The following is a 17,745-nucleotide window of genomic DNA, read 5'->3' on the forward strand; positions in this document are numbered from 1 at the left end:
ATATTACCATGCATTTAAAAACAGACAAATATCAATGTTCGATAAACCGATATTAGTTGCAATAAACAGATACCACTTGCCCCTCTCCTACTGGGCACTAAGTTTAGCTCCCCAGTCACAATCATCATCATCATCATCATCATCTTCATCAATAAAAACCGTCATCATCATAACCTTATAATTAAAACAATAAGAATCAACTGTCTCCCATGTCCGTTTCCGTAGTACAGAATGTTTGCTACTGGATCCCTAATAAGATCGTTTTGGTAAGTTATTAAAGGAAGAATAAAATGTAAGCATGTCATGTGGATATGGACGTATCAAAAATATTTTAAGTAATGGCGGTTTTAAATAAATAAATAAATAAATAAATAAATAAATAAATAAAAGAATCAGTGAATGAATGAATGAATGAATGAGAGAATGAATGAATCAATGAATGAATGCACCAATGAATGAATGAATGAATGAATTAAAAACTAAATAAATAAACAAATAAAAAATAAACAAATTATTAAATTAATAAATAATTAAATAAATAAATAAATAAATATTTTATTGTAAATAGACAAATAAATAAGTATAAATCTTCACAACCCCTAAATAAAACAAAGGCCTCGGTAAATTTGTGGTCTGTCTGAGACTGAAGTGAGCGGGTTTGGCGATCATTTCACTAAAATAATTAAACAGATTAATACATTAAAATTGATTATATATGTGATAAATTATAAGAGAAAAGTATGATATTTTGAGTTATAAGAGGATTACCATGCTCCATAGGCTGTATAGAAGTTTGTGTGTGTGTGTTTTGTGTGTGTGCGCGTGGGTGTGTGTGTGTATGGTTGTGTGTTAACTGCCAAGCCCTCAGGAGTGCATTAAGAAACTTAGTCATCTTTGATTAACGATGATGAAGAAGCATTATTTTTCGCGTATTTGATTTTAACATCTAATGATATCCTTCAGAATGCTTTTTTAGCACGTCATGCTGCCTTTTCAATTATTTTCCGAGGAAATCATTCAATTCTACCGTCTTACAGGATGAGTCCCTAATGTCAGTCAAAGCTTTGCCGTTCGACCGTAGCGCCAGATATCTTTCTCGAAAGAGTGCATCTTTTACCTGTTTTTAAGAAATCGGAGAATTCCATAGCAAGATATCTAATCCCGTGAAATTCAGTGAAAAAAAAACGTATCACGGAATTAGGAGTATCACCAATTTAGGCAACTTTACCCTACTTTGTGAGAAAAGTAGCTAATGTGTATCTGAAAGTAATCGGCCAATTCTGTTGCCGACAATATGGAATGAACGTTACTAAATGAAACGGTTATATTAACCTGTAATATCATCCGTACTAAAACCAGCAAGTAGTAATCTCATTCACACTTCTAATATGATATCAGCTTAATTTTCACTGATTAATTAATTATGGCAATGACGTCGAACAACATATAATATCAAAGAGAAAAAATCAGCACTGCCACACAAGTAGCAAATCTTTTACCAATTGAGTTGCACTTATTTTGAAGTATGCGTTCAAAATTCCTGCGACAATTCTGGTTTTCAACATTATTGGATATGTCACTCCGCGTTTTTAAGCTGATATTTGTAAATAAAAAAAGGTAGGGTAAGTAAGAAAATGTATATGTAGCATATATATATGTATATATACCTAAATTTCGAATTGTACGTACAAATTTGCGACCTAGTTTTGTGAAAATAGCTCCAATCCGAAATACAGAACTATTTTTCCTTACCTCTATTTTGATGTACATGAAAAGGAGGGACATCAAAGCGATAATACACTATCTACAAAAAGTAATTGGGCACCGCTTTGTCCATTTAGAAACTCGTGTTACCACATCTTTTTGCTTTAACAGCAGATATCCTGCCGGGCATGGTCTCCACTAGTTTGTGTAGGATATCCACTGGAATGCGTCGCCATTCCTCTTGTAACATGGCACTCAGTTGGACAATGGTGGTTGGCCGCATCTCCCGAGACCTCAATCGTCGGTCCAATTTCTGTCCTTAATGAGGTACATATTTAAAAATATGTGATACACTCATGAAGCAGATATTTGTAAGTCAAAATTTTTCTTTGAGTTTTTTATGTTTAGAGCCCAATATCGTGAAAGTTGTAGCATTCCCAACTACATTTCATTACATCTATATGAAATGCATGAGAAAAGGAACGACGCGATGATCGATAATACACTGGGAGCATTGAAGAAATATTACATTAAACCAAAACTACTCCAAAAATTTTAGGCAAATGCCATTAAATCTTTTCGGTTTCATTGCAACAGGGAGGTGAATATTAATTTGTGTAATAGAACAACGTGTAACAACCTGCGCACAAGATATTGCAAACATCATTACATGTGAGAAGCGAATGAATAGAGACCTGTATTTCTTCTTATTTGGCGTGTGATAGTGATGCCTGAGGTTGCATTTGAATCTCCTTAGCACTCACTATCGCACTCATTATGGGAAGAATATTACGACATATTCAAAGGGAGAAGATTTTAGTAAATATTGAAACGAATTTACAGAAAAAGAAATAGTCTCAATTACTTTAGCCCACTGCATTTCTGTAACAATACTTATCCAGATGAATTAATTATCAAATAATAATTATTTAGTAAGGAAGCACACTCCTGAAGAGTTTAAAATAAAGGAAGCTCCAATTTCTAAACACATTACTGCACAAATTTTATAAGTGTAAACGTCATTATAGCTTTGAATATAGGAATACGACAAACGCACCTGCTTGATATTGAAGACAACTTACAAAGCAGGCGCTTATATATGTATAGTATTTCTCATCTCTGTCTCTTCCCCAATGTGTGTAATTAACAGAAGCTATTAAGAGTATGTGCTAAAGAACACATTTAGTATTTGCAACAGAACGAAATCCAAATTAATATTAGTTGCAATAAACTGATACCATTTGCCTCTCTCCTAATGGACACTAAGTTTGGCTTCCCAGGCGCAATCATCATCATCATCATCTTCATCAATAATAACCTTCATCATCATAACTTATAATTGAAAAAATAAGAATCAACTGTCTCTCTCGTCCATTTCCGCAGTACAGAATGTTTGCTACTGGTTCCCCAATAGGGTCCTTTTGGTAAGATAATAAAAGAGGAAGAAAATGTAAGCATGTCTTGTGTATATGATTGAATAAAAAATTTTTTAAACTAATGGCTGTTTTAAATGTTATTTATACATAAAAATAAATAAATAAATGTCTAATAACTATATGAATAAATAAATAAATAAATAAGTAAATAAATAATATATAGTTAATAGACAAATATATAAGTATAAAGTTCGATCCCGAGCCAGGTCGATGGCATTTAAATGTGCTTAAAAGCGACAGGCTCATGTCAGTAGATTTAATGGCATGTAAAAGAACTCCTGCGGGACAAAATTCCGGCACATCCGGCGACGCTTATATAACCTCTGCAGTTGCGAGCGTCGTTAAATAAAACATAACATTAACATTATAAGTATAAATGTTTACAACCCCTAAATAAAACAAAGGACTCGGTAAATTTATGGTCTGTCTGAGACTGAAATGAGCGGGGTTGGGGCTCATTTCACTAAAATAATTAAACAGATTAATACCTTAAGATTAATTATATATGTAATAAATTAAAAGAGAAAAGTCTGATATTTTGAGTTAGAAGAGGATTATCCATGCTTCATAGGCTGCATAGAAGTTTGTGTGAGTGTGTGTGTGTGTGTGTGTGTGTGTGTGGGCGCGCGTGGGTGCGTGTGTGGGATTGTGTGTTAACTGTCAAGCCCTCAGGAGTGCATTAAGAAACATAGCAATGGTTAACGATGATGAAGAAGCATTATTTTTCCCGTATTTGACTTTAACATTTAATGATGTCTTTCAAAATAATTTATTAACACGTTATGCTGCCTTTTCGGTTATTTTCCGAGGACATCGGAGAATTCCATAGCAAGATATCCAATCCCGTGATATGCAGTGAAAAAAAACGTATCACGGAATTAGGAGTATCACGGAATTAGGCAACTCTAGAATACTTTCTCAGAAAAGTAGCTAACGTGTATATGAATGTCATTGGCCACTTCTGTTGCCGACAATATTGAATGAAGGTTACTAAATGAAACGGTTATATTAATCTGTAATATCACTCTTACTAAATCCGTAAATAGTAATGTAATTCAGACTTATAATATGATATCAGCTTCATTTTCACTGATTAATTATTTATAGCAATGTCGTCGAACAACATATATGAAAGAGAAAAAATCAGCACTGCCACAGGAGAAGCAAATCATTTGCCACTTGAGATACATTTAACTTATGTTTAAGTATGCATTCAAAATTCCTGCGACAATCCTGGTTCTCATCATTATTGGAAATATCAGTCCACGTTTTTAAGGTGATATTTGTAAACATAAAATATAGGGTAAGTAAAAGAATGTATATGTAGCATTTATATCTATATATACATTTCGAATTTTTCGTAAAAATTTGCAGCCTAGTGTTGTGAAAATAGTAGGCCTACCACTCCGAAACACAGAACTATTTTTCCTTAACTCTATTTTGATATATGAAAAGGAGGAACGACACAGCGATAATATAGTATCTACCAAAGAGTAATTGGGCACTGCATTGTCGCTTTAGGACCTCGTGGTTCCACCTCTTGTTGCTAAAGCAGCAGCCACCCTGTCAGGCATGCTCTCCACTAGCTTGTGTAGGATATCTACTGGAAAGCGGCACCATTCCTCTTGCAACATTGGTCTGAGTTGGACAATGGTTGTTGGCCGCATCTCCCGAGAACTCAATCGCCGTTGCAATTCGTTCCAAAGGTGCTCAATGGGAATGAGATCGGGACTGTATGCAGGCCAGTCCAACCGGTGAACATTATTTTCTGCATACCACTGCATAGCAGTCTCCGAAACGTGGGGTCAGCTACCATTGTGCAACGGAGTGGCATGTTGTAAGAGGAATAGCGACGCACTCCAGTGGATATCGTACATAAACTAGTGGAGAGCATGCCTGACAGGGTGGCTGCTGTTATAGCAACAAGAGGTAGTACCACGAGGTTCTAAAGAGGTAAAAACAGTGCCCAATTACTTTTTGGTTGACAGTATATATTTAGAGTTTTGAACGAATATATTAGAAGAGACAGAAAGCACTTCAAATATTTTAACCAAATGCCATTAAATCTTTTCAGTTACATTGCAGCATGGCTTTGGGTATTAGTTTGTATTACAGAATAATATGTTACAACCTGTACACAAGATATTACTAACAACAATAAAATATGATTATCGAATGATGTCTGACCTGTATTTCTTCTTATGAGAAGAGTGAGAGTGACATTTTAGGTTGCATTTGAAATTCCTAAAGTGTTACTCTCACTCTTCTTATGGGAAGAATGTTAAGACATATTCAAGAGGAGAAAATTTTACTAATTTTTTAAATGAAATTATTTATATATACAAAAGTAGTCTTAAATAATTTCGCCAACTGTTTTCCTGTAACAATTAAATTTCCACAGAAATTAATTACCAAATGATTATCTAATAACATTGAATATTTCATCAAGGAAACTACACTCGTAGAGGATTTAAAATACAGGAAATTCAGAATTCTAAATACATTTCTGAAATAATTTAACAATAATTATGTCAGAAAATATCAATACAGGAATAGTACAAATGCACTTTGCTTGTAACTTAAGAGAGCTTACCACGCAGATATTTATGTACTTCTTAATGTGTGTAATTAACCGAAGCTATTCAGTATATTTTTAAGTAGTTTGTTTTACGATGCTTTATCAACATCTAAGGTTATTTAAGGTCTGAATGAGATGAAGTCGGTAATGCCGGTGAAATGCGTCTGGGGTCCAGCACCGAAAGTTACCCAGCATTTACTCGTATTGGGTTGAGGGAAAACCCTAGAAAAACCTCAACCAGGTAACTTGCCACTACCGGGGATCGAACCCGTGCCACCTGTTTTCGTGGCCAGACGCGCTAGCCGTTACTCCACAAGTGTGGACTATTAAGTTTACGAATTAACTAAGGAAATTAATCTTCATTCAAAATTTTCAGCACAGACAGGATTATAAGTGTCGTTATCAAAGTAAAAATAAATAATAATAATTCTAAATCATTTCTGAGATAATTTAACAATAATTAAGTCAGAAAATATCAATACTGGGATAGTACAAATGCACTTTTCTTGTTACTTAAGAGACCTTACCACGCAGGCATTTATGTAATTCTTAATGTGTGTAATTAACGGAAGCTATTAAGTATATTTTTAAGTATGTTGTTTTACGACGCTTTATCAACTTCTCAGGTTAATTAGCGTGTGAATGAGATGAATGTGGTAATGCCGGTGAAATGAGTCTGGGGTCCAGCACCGAAATTTATCCAGCATTTGCTCGGTTTGGGTTGAGAGAAAACCCTACAAAAACCCCAACCATGTAACTTGCCCCGACCGGGAATCGAACCCGGGCCACCTCGTTTCGAGGCCAGACGCGCTAACCGTTACTCCACAGGTGTGGACTATTAAGTGTACGAATTAACTAAGGAACTTAGTGTAAAGTACAGGATAACATCCAACATTTTCAGTACAGTCAGGAATATAAGTGTCGTTATCAAAGTAAAAAAAATAATAATAATAATTCTGTAGATCTATAACATATAGGCCTACTCTACGACATTCGTATATTTGCGAGATGACACTGTTAATGAATTACATGATATTACAGTTGATTTAGAAATAGGAAAAATATCAAATTTCTTTAAACCTATATTTGTTGGAATAAAAACAGAATAATTGCAAGAATTTTGTTTTCGCAACTTCAAGTACTACTGATGATAATTAAAATAATAACCAGAAGCCTTAAACAAAGCAATGTCCTTGAGCAGCAACAACATATACACGCATTACGTCGCATATAAGACACTGAGACCGATGGGCCTATACGGGGTGTTTTCGAGGTAGTGTTACAAATTTTCAGGAATGATGGCGAAGGGCACATGTATCAATTTGAGATAAGGAACCATGTTCCGGAAATGACTTTGTCTAATAATGTTGTAACTTGAAATATCTTGTCGAAATGTTCACGCAAATACACTGTTTACAACAATATTTAAAAACCACTTCCACTTTGTCTATAATTTAGTCATGAATTACAGAAACCCTACATTTCCCTTGGATTATATTTTTCAGAACGCACAAAAATCCGATTTGGCTATCTTTGAAAGCTTTTGATAATTTGAAGTGACAATTTTCTTATTAAAGCATAATAATAAATTTTAATGTATGACATACATGAACTTTATTTTCAAATTGAGTGGACATCTGGGGATTGTGCAATTCACGACAAGTAATATGTATTTAATATCTTTACATAATTTTTAGGACAATAAATCGGAGAAGACTCTATTTTATCTCCTAAAGAAATTCAAATGTATAAGTAATTTTTATGTCAATAAATAGAAAAAAGTATGAGAATAGCAAATTTAATACTATAAGTTACTTTATTGCTATAAAAACAAACGAGAGCAAAGTGAAGTTTTTAGTTTCTAAAATATTCCAAATGTCGTAGATTTCTTAGCTGATTGCAATTTCCTGCAAATCATCGTAAATTTTTGCCGCTGTGAAAAGTGCACTGAACACTGGGCATGTGAGGTTTCTGCAACACTTGAAAGACATATTTACGAATAATAACAAACATGGAAAACTGTTACTTGTGGTCTTTCAGCAATTCACGAATCAATTACTGTTCACTCATGTGTAGTCCCATAATTTAACTTCTATTAAAACAACATGTGAGAAAGTAACAGTGAATCAGCGTAAGATTTTAGTAACAAAAAATTTGCTTTACAGAATGAATATTATAACGAAATATTCACAAAATTAAGAAACGACATATTATGCATATAATACCCTACATTCAAGCAATAGCGTTACTCTGGCAAATATGAGCAACTAGAAGGTTTTAGCTCCTGTGGTATACGTTCGAATTTTTATTCTCTTTGTAATAGTTGGTGAGATTACCCCATAGCGTTAATAGAAATACAATTAAGAAAGAAGGCAAATTCAAAAGATATTTTATTATTCAAAGCATCATTTAGTTCAAATAATTAAACAAACACTGCATTCAAAAAGGTCATACAAGAAAATCAATGGGAGAAATTTATCGTTCCATGTTTGTCAGGGAGTAGCTAATGTGTATGTGAAAGTCATTGGCTACTTCTCTTGCCTACAATAATAGCCTATGGGATGAACTTTACCACAAAAAAGGATATATTAATCTAGGGGAGATTTGGGTAGTATCGGACATCGGGTAATATCGGACAGTGATTTTATTTCATCTACCACCAGATGATAGTACCTGAATAACATTGTTACGTTTCTGTTATGTCGCATAAAGAAACGTAACCATGTCATTCAGGTACTACGATCTGGTGGTAGATGAAAGAAACGCACTGGCCGATATTTCCCGATGTCCGATATTACTCCACTCTCTCCTAGTCATCCAAACTAGTAGGCCTACTGTATGTGCAAGTAGTACATCATACTCCTATTATGATATTAATTTAATTTTAACTGATTAAATGTTTTGCAATGAAAAATTTGTGACAATGGCGTCGAACACCTGTTACGAAAGAGAAAAACAACACCAGTGCCATACAAATAGAAAATCTTTTATCACTTGAGTGGCAGTTATGTTGAAATTTGGATTTAACACTTCTGCTACAATTCTGCTTCTCAGCGTCAATGTAATTGCCACACTACACTAAAAGGGAAAAAGGTGATATTCTGTCCCTAATGAGGTACATATTTAAAAAAAAAATGTGATACATTCATGAAACAAACATTGTAAGTCAAATTTTATCTTCGAGTTGTTGATGTTTAGTGGCAAATATTGTGAAAGTTGTAGCATTCCCAACTACATTTCATTACATCAATATGAAGTGCATGAGAAAAGGAACGACGCAGCGATAATATTCAGAGAATTGAAGAAATCTTACAAGAAACAGAAACTACACCAAACATTTTAAGCAAATGCTCTTCAATCTTTTCCGTTTCATTGCAACAAGAAGCAGAGTATTAATTTGTATAGGCCTAATAGAAAAACGTGTAACAACCTGTGCACAAGATATTGCAAACATCATTACATGTGAAAAGCGAATGAATTCTGACCTGTATTTCTTCTTATTTGGCGTGTGATAGTGATGCCACAGGTTGTATTTGAAACTCCTTTGACCTCATTATCACACTCATTATGGGAAGAATATTACGACATATTGAAGGAGAGAACATTTTAGTAGTTATTGAATTGAATTTACAGAAAAATGTAGCCTCAATTAATTTAGCCCACTGCATTTCTGTACCAATACATATCAATATGAATTAATTTTCAAATAATTATTATTTAATGAGGAAAGACACTCCTGAAGACTTTAAAGTACAGGAAGCTCCAATTTCCAAACACATTACTGCACAAATGTTAAAAGTGTTAACGTAAGTACAGTTTTGAATATAGGAAATAGACAAACGCACCTGCTTGATAATGAAGACAACTTACAAAGCAGGCGCTTATATATGTACAGTATTTCTCATCCCTGTCTCTTCTCCAATGTGTGTAATTAACACAAGCTATTAAGAGTATGTGTTAAATAACACATTTAGTATTTACTACAGAACGAAATCTAAAATTAATCAGTACAGTCAAGAATATAATTAAGTGTCATTATCGAAGTATAAAGAAAACAAATTCTATATGAAATATATTCTACGGTTTTCTTATATTATCGACATGAAATGGTCAATGTGTGACATGATATTACCGTGCATTTAAAAACAAACAAAATATCAAAGTTCGGTAAACCTATATTAGTTGCAATAAACTGATACCACTTGCCTCTCTCCTACTGGACACTAAGTTGAGCTCCCCAGTCACAATCATCATCATCATCATCATCATCATCATCATCATCTTCATCAATAATAACCATCATCAATATAATCTTATGATTAAAACAATAAGAATCAACTGTCACTCTCGTCCGTTTCCGTAGTACAGAATGTTTGCTACTGGATCCCCAATAGGATCCCTTGGTAAGATATTAAAAGAGGAAGAAAATGTAGGCATGTCTTGAGGATATGGATGAATCAAAAATATTTTAAAGTAATGGCTGTTTTAAAAAGAAAAAAAGAAAGAAAGGAATAAATAAATAAATAAGTTAGTAAATAAATAAATAAATAAATACATACATAAATAAATAAATACATAAATAAATAAATAAATAAATTAATTAATTAAAAAAAGTACGAACAAACAAATAAAACAAACAAACAAACAAATAAATAATAAGTAAGTAATTAAATAAATAAATAAGCGAATAATTAAGTCAGTAAGTAAGTAAGGAAATAAATAAATAAATAAATAAATAAATAAATAAATAAATAAATAAATAAATAAATAAATAAATATGTAAATAAATAAATAAATAAGTAAATAATATATAGTAAATTGACAAATAAATAAGTATAAATATTCACAACCCCTAAATAAAACAAAGGACTCGGTAAATTTATGGTCTGTCTGAGAATGAAATGAGCGGGGTTGTGGCTCATTTCACTAAAATAGTTAAACAGATTAATACATTAAAATTAATTGTATATATAAAAAAGTCTGATATTCTGAGTTATAAGAGGATTATCCATGCTCCATAAGCTATGTAGAATTTTCTGTGTGTGTGTGTGTGCGCGTGTGTAATTGTGAGTTAACTTCCAAGTCCTCAGGAGTGCATTAAGAAATTTAGTCAGCAATGATTAACGATGATGAAGAAGAATTATTTTTCCCGAAATTGATTTTAACACATAAGGATGTCTTTCAGAATACTTTATTAACACGTTCTGCTCCCGTTTCCATTATTTTCCGAGGAAATCTTTCAATTCTACCGTCTTACAGGATAAGTCCCTCATGTCAGTCAAAGCTTTGCCGTTCGACCATAGCGCCAGACATCTTTCTCAAAAGATTGCATCTGTTGCCTACTTTTAAGACATCGGTGAATTCCATAGCAAGATATCCAATCCCGTGATATTAAGTGAAAGAAAAGGTATCTGAGAATTAGACAACTTTACCTTACTTGGTGAGAAAAGTAGATAATGAGTATATGAAAGTCATTGGCCACTTCTGTTGCCGACAATATGGAATGACGTTACTAAATGAAACGGTTATATTAACCTGTAATATCATCCGTACTAAAATCCGCAAGTAGTAATCTAATTCACACTTCTAATATGATATCAGCTTAATTTTCACTGATTAATTATTTATGGCCAACTGTATATGCAAGTAGTACATCTTACTTCTATTATGATATAAATTTAATTTTCACTGATTAAACGTTTTTGAATGAAATATTTTTGACAATGTTGTCGAACACCTGTTAGGGAAGAGAAAAATAAACACCAGTGCCATAGAAATAGCAAATATTCTATCAATTGAGTGGGAATTAATTTGAAAATTGCATTTAACACTTCTGCGACAATTCTGCTTCTCGACATCAATGGAAATGCCACTCTTCTCTAAAAGGGAAAAAAGTAATTTTCTGTTCTTTATGCGGTATATATTTAAAAAAAAAATGTGATACACTCTTGAAACAGACATTGTAAGTCGAATTCTTTCTTTGAGTTGTTGTTGTTTACAGCCCAATATCGTGAAAGTTGTAGCAATCCAAACTACATTTCATCACATCTATGTGAAGAGAATGAGAAAAAGAACAACACAGCGATACTATGCAGAGAATTGAAGACATATTACAAGAAACAGAAACTACTCCAAACATTTTAAGCAAATGCTCTTCAATAATTTCGGTTTCATTGCAGCAAGATGCAGATTGATTTGTATAGGCCCAATAGAAAAACGTGTAACAACCTGTGCACAAGATATTGCAAACATCATTACATGTGAGAAGCGAATGAATTGCAACCCGTATTTCTTCTCATTTGGCGTGTGATATTGATGCCTAAGGTTGCATTTGAAACTCCTGAGGCATCAATATCACACTCATTTTGGGAAGAATATTACGGCATATTTATGGAGAGAACATTCTAGTAGTCATTGAAACGAATTTATAGAAGAAAACATAGTCTCAATTATTTCGCCCACTGCACTTCTGTACCAATTAACTATCCAGAGAAATTAATTATCAAATAATTATTAATTAATAAGGAAACACACTCCTGAGGAATTTAAAATACAGGGAACTCCAATTACTAAATACCATTCTGCAAAGTTTCAAAAGTTTTAACGTCAGTATAAGTTTGAATATAGGAATACGAGAAACGCACCTCCTTGATATTGAAGACAACTTACAAAGCAGGCGCTTATATATGTAAGCTTATAGTATTTGTCATCTCTGTCTCTTCCCCAATGTGTGTAATTAACAGAAGCTATTAAGAGGTTGCGTTAAATAACACATTTAGTGTTTACAACAGAACGAAATCCAACATTAATCAATACAGGCAAGAATATAAGTAAGTGTCATTGTCTAAGTATAAAGCAAAACTAATTCTATATGTAATATATTCTACGGTTTTCTTATATTATTGACATGACATGGTTAATGTGTGACATGATATTACCATGCATTTAAAAACAAACAAAATATCAATGTTCGATAAATCTATATTAGTTGCAATAAACTGAAACCAGTTGCCTCTCTCCTACTGGGCACCAAGTTTAGCTCCACAGTCCAAATCATCACATTCTTCTACATTAATAAAAACCATCATCATCATAACCTTATGATTAAAACAATAAGAATCAACAGTCACTATCGTCCGTTTCCGTAGTACAATATGTTTGCTACTGGATCCCCAATAGGGTCCTTTTGGTAAGATATTAACAGAGGAAGTAACTTAAGCAAATCATGTAGCTATGGATGAATCAAAAATATTTTAAAGTAATGGGTGTTAGATGTTATTTAATCATAAATTAATAAATAAATAAATAATTATATAAATAAATAATGCATAGTAAATTGACAAATAAATAAGTATAAATATTCACAACCCCTAAATAAAACAAAGGACTCGGTAAATTTATGGTCTGTCTGAGACTGAAATGAGCGGGGTTGGGGCTCATTTCACTAAAATAATTAAACAGATTAATACATTAAAATTAATTGTATATATAAAATAAAATAAATGAGAAAAGTCTGATATTCTGAGTTATAAGAGGATTATCCTTGCTCCATAGGCTATATAGAATTTTGTGAGTGTGTGTGTGCGTGTGTGTAAATGTGTGTTAACTTCCAAGCCCTCAGGAGTGCATTAAGAAACTTAGTCAGCAATGATTAACGATGATGAAGAAGATTTATTTTTCCCGTATTTGATTTTAACACATAATGATGTCTTTCAGAATACTTTATTAACACGTTCTGCTCCCGTTTCCATTATTTTCCGAGGAAATCTTGCAATTCTACCGTCTTACAGGATAAGTCCCTCATGTCAGTCAAAGCTTTGCCGTTCGACCATAGCGCCAGACATCTTTCTCGAAAGAGTGCATCTGTTGCCTACTTTTAAGACATCGGTGAATTCCATAGCAAGATATCCAATCCCGTGACATTAAGTGAAAAAAAAACGTATCACAGAATTAGACAACTTTACCTTACTCGGTGAGAAAAGTAGCTAATGTGTATATGAACGTAATTGGCCACTTCTGTGGCCGGCAATATGGAATGAACGTTACTCAATGAAACGGTTATATTAATCTGTAATATCATCCGTACTAAAAGCCGCAAGAAGTATTCTAGTTCACACTTCTAATATGATATCAGCTTAATTTTCACTGATTAATTATTTATGGCCTACTGTATGTGCAAGTAGTACATTTTACTTCTATTGTGATATAAATTTAATTTTAACTGATTAAACGTTTTTGAATGAAATATTTTTGACAATGTCGTCGAACACCTGTTAGGGAAGAGAAAAACAACACCAGTGCCATAGAAATAGCAAATATTCTATCAATTGGGTGGGAATTAATTTGAAAATTGCATTTAACACATCTGTGACAATTCTGCTTCTCGACATCAATGGAAATGCCGCACTACTCTAAAAGGGAAAAAAGTAATTTTCTGTCCTTTATGAAGTATACATTTTAAAAAATGTGATACACTCTTGAAACAGACATTGTAAGTCGAATTCTTTCTTTGAGTTGTTGTTGTTTACAGCCCAATATCGTGAAAGTTGTAGCAATTCCAACTACATTTCATCACATCTATGTGAAGTGCATGAGAAAAAGAATGACACAGCGATACTATTCAGAGAATTGAAGAAATCTTACAAGAAACTGAAACTACTCCAAACATTTTAAGCAAATGCTCTTCAATCATTTCGGTTTCATTGCAGCAAGATGCAGATTAATTTGTATAGGCCTAATAGAAAAACTTGTAACAACCTGTGCACAAGATATTGCAAACATCATTACATGTGAGAAGCGAATGAATTGCAACCTGTATTTCTTCTTATTTGGCGTGTGATATTGGTGCCTAAGGTTGCATTTGAAACTCCTGAGGCATCACTATCACACTCATTATGGGAAGGATATTACGACATATTCAGAGAGAGAACATTCTAGTAGTCATAGAAATGAATTTACAGAAGAGAAAATAGTCTCAATTATTTTCGCCCACTGCACTTCTGTACCAATTACATATCAAGAGAGATTAATGATGAAATAATTATTAATTAATAAGGAAACACACTCCTGAGCGATTTAAAATACAGGAAGCTCCAATTTCTAAACACCTCTCTGTACAAATTTTAAAGTTTTAACGTCAGATTAGCTTTTAATATAGGAATACGAGAAACGCACCTGCTTGATATTGAAGACAACTTACAAAGCACGCGCTTATATATGTAAGATTATAGTATTTCTCATCTCTGTCTCTTCCCCAATGTGTGTAATTAACAGAATCTATTAAGAGGTTGCGTTAAATAACACATTTAGTACTTAAAACGGAACGAAATCCAACATTAATCAGTACAGGCAAGAATATATATGTGTCATTATCGTAGTATAAAGAAAACTAATTCAATATGAAATATATTCTACGGTTTCCTTATATTATCGACATGACAAGGTTAATGTGTGACATGATATTACCATGCATTTAAAAACAAACAAAATATCAATATTCGATAAATCTATATTAGATGCAATAAACTGATACCAGTTGCCTCCCTCCTACTGGGCACTAAGTTCAGATCCACAGTCAAAATCATCACCTTCATCTTCATTAATAAAAACGATCATCATCATAACCTTATGATTAAAACAATAAGAATCAACCGTCTCTCTCGTCCGTTTCCGTAGTACAGAATGTTTGCTATTGGATCCCCAATAGGGTCCATTTGGTAAGATATTAACAGAGGAAGAAACTTAAGCAAATCATGTGGCTATGGATTAATGAAAAATATTTTATAGTAATCATGTTAGATGTTATTTGTTCATAAATAAATATATAAATAAATAAATAAATAATAAATAGATGAATGAATGGAAGGATGGATGGATGGGTGGATAGACAGAGAGACAGACAGACAGACAGACAGACAGATAGACAGATAGATAGATAGATAGATGGATGGATGGATAGATGGATAGATGGATAGATGGACGGACGGACGGGTAGGCAGGCAGGCAGGCAGGCAGGCAGACAGACAGACAGACAGACAGACAGACAGACAGACAGACAGACAGATATATAGATATATAGATAGATAGATAGATGGATGGATGGATGGATGGATGGATGGATGGACGGACGGACGGACGGACGGACGGACGGACAGACAGACAGACGGGCGGGCGGGCGGGCGGACGGACGGACGGACGGACGGACGGACGGACGGACGGACAGACAGACAGACAGACAGACAGACAGACAGACAGACAGACAGACAGACAGACAGACAGACAGACAGACAGACAGACAGACAGACAGACAGACAGACAGACAGACAGATAGATAGATAGATAGATAGATAGATAGATAGATAGATAGATAGATAGATAGATAGATAGATAAGATTGTGCTACGATGGATTTACGTCATTGAGTGTTCATTGTCAAGTGCCACAAGGCGATAAATGGTATAAAGAAAAATAAATTGGAAAATAAATAAATAAATGAATAAATAAATAAATAAGTAAATAAAAAAATAAATAAATAAGGAAATAAATCAACAAAGAATCAAACAAATAAATAAACCAATAAACAAGAAACAAACAAGTAAATAAACAAATAAATAAATACATAAGTAACTAAATAAATAAATAGAAAGTAGACAAATAAATGAGTATAAATGTTCACAACCGCTAAATAAGACATGGGACTCGCTAAATTTATGGTCTGTCTGAAACTGGAATGAGCGGGGTTGGGGCTCATTTCACTAAAATAATAAAACAGATTAATACATTAAAATTAATTATATGTAATAAATTAAAAGAGAAAATTCTGATATTTTGAGTTACAAGATGATTATCCATGCTCCATAAGCTGTATAGAAGTTTGTGATTGTGTGTGTGTGTGTGTGTAACTGTGTGTTAACTGCCAAGCCCTCAGGAGTGCATTTAGAAACATAGTCAGAAATGATTAACGATGATGAGGAAGCATTATTTTTCCCATATTTGATTTTAACATCTAATGATGTCCCTCAGAATACTTTATTAACACGTTATGCTGCCTTTTCGACTATTTTCCGAGGAATTCCTTCAATTCTACAGTCTTACAGGATGAGTCCCTAATGTCAGTCAAAGCTTTGGCGTTCGACCATTGCGCCAGACATCTTTCTCGAAAGAGTGCATCTTTTGCCAACTTTTAAAGTATCGGTGAATTCCATAGCAAGATATCCAATCCCGTGACATTCAGTGAAAAAAAAAACGTATCACGAAATTAGGCAACTTTACTCTACTTGCTCAGAAAAGTAGCTAATGCGTATATGAAAGCATTGGCCACTTCTGTTGCCGACTATATGGAATGAACGTTACTAGATTAAATGGTTATATTAATCTGTAATATCATCGTACTAAAATCCGCAAGTAGTAATCTAATTCAGACTTCTAATATGATATCAGCTTAATTTCCACTGATTAATTATTTCTGGCAATGTCGTCGAACAACATATATGAAAGAGAAAATATCAGCACTGCCACACAAGTAGCAAATTATTTACCACTTGAGTATCACTTATGTTGAAGTATGCACTCAAAATTCCTGCGAGAATTCTGGTTCTCAACATTATTTGGAATGTCACTCCGCGTTTGAAGCTGATATTTGTAAACTTAAATTGTAGGGTAAGTAAACAAATTTATATGTAACATATATATGTATATATATACATTTCGAATTGTCCGTACTAATTTGCAGCCTATTATTATTAAAATAGTTCCATTCCGAAATACAGAACTATTTTCCTTACCTCTCTTTTGATGTACATGACAAAGAGGAACGACACAGCGAAAATATAGTGTCTAAAAAAAGGAATTGGGCACAGCTTTGCCACTTTAGAAGCTCGAGCTACCACCTCTTGTTGCTGTAATAGCAGCCATGTTGTCAGGCATGCTCACCAATAGATTGTGTAGGATATCCCATAGAATGCTTCGCCATTCCTTTTGCAACCTGGCACTCAGTTGGACAATGGTAGTTGACCGCATCTCCCGAGAC

The sequence above is a fragment of the Periplaneta americana genome, chromosome 10 (assembly GCF_040183065.1).
Source record: "Periplaneta americana isolate PAMFEO1 chromosome 10, P.americana_PAMFEO1_priV1, whole genome shotgun sequence".
NCBI classification, from domain to species: domain Eukaryota; kingdom Metazoa; phylum Arthropoda; class Insecta; order Blattodea; family Blattidae; genus Periplaneta; species Periplaneta americana.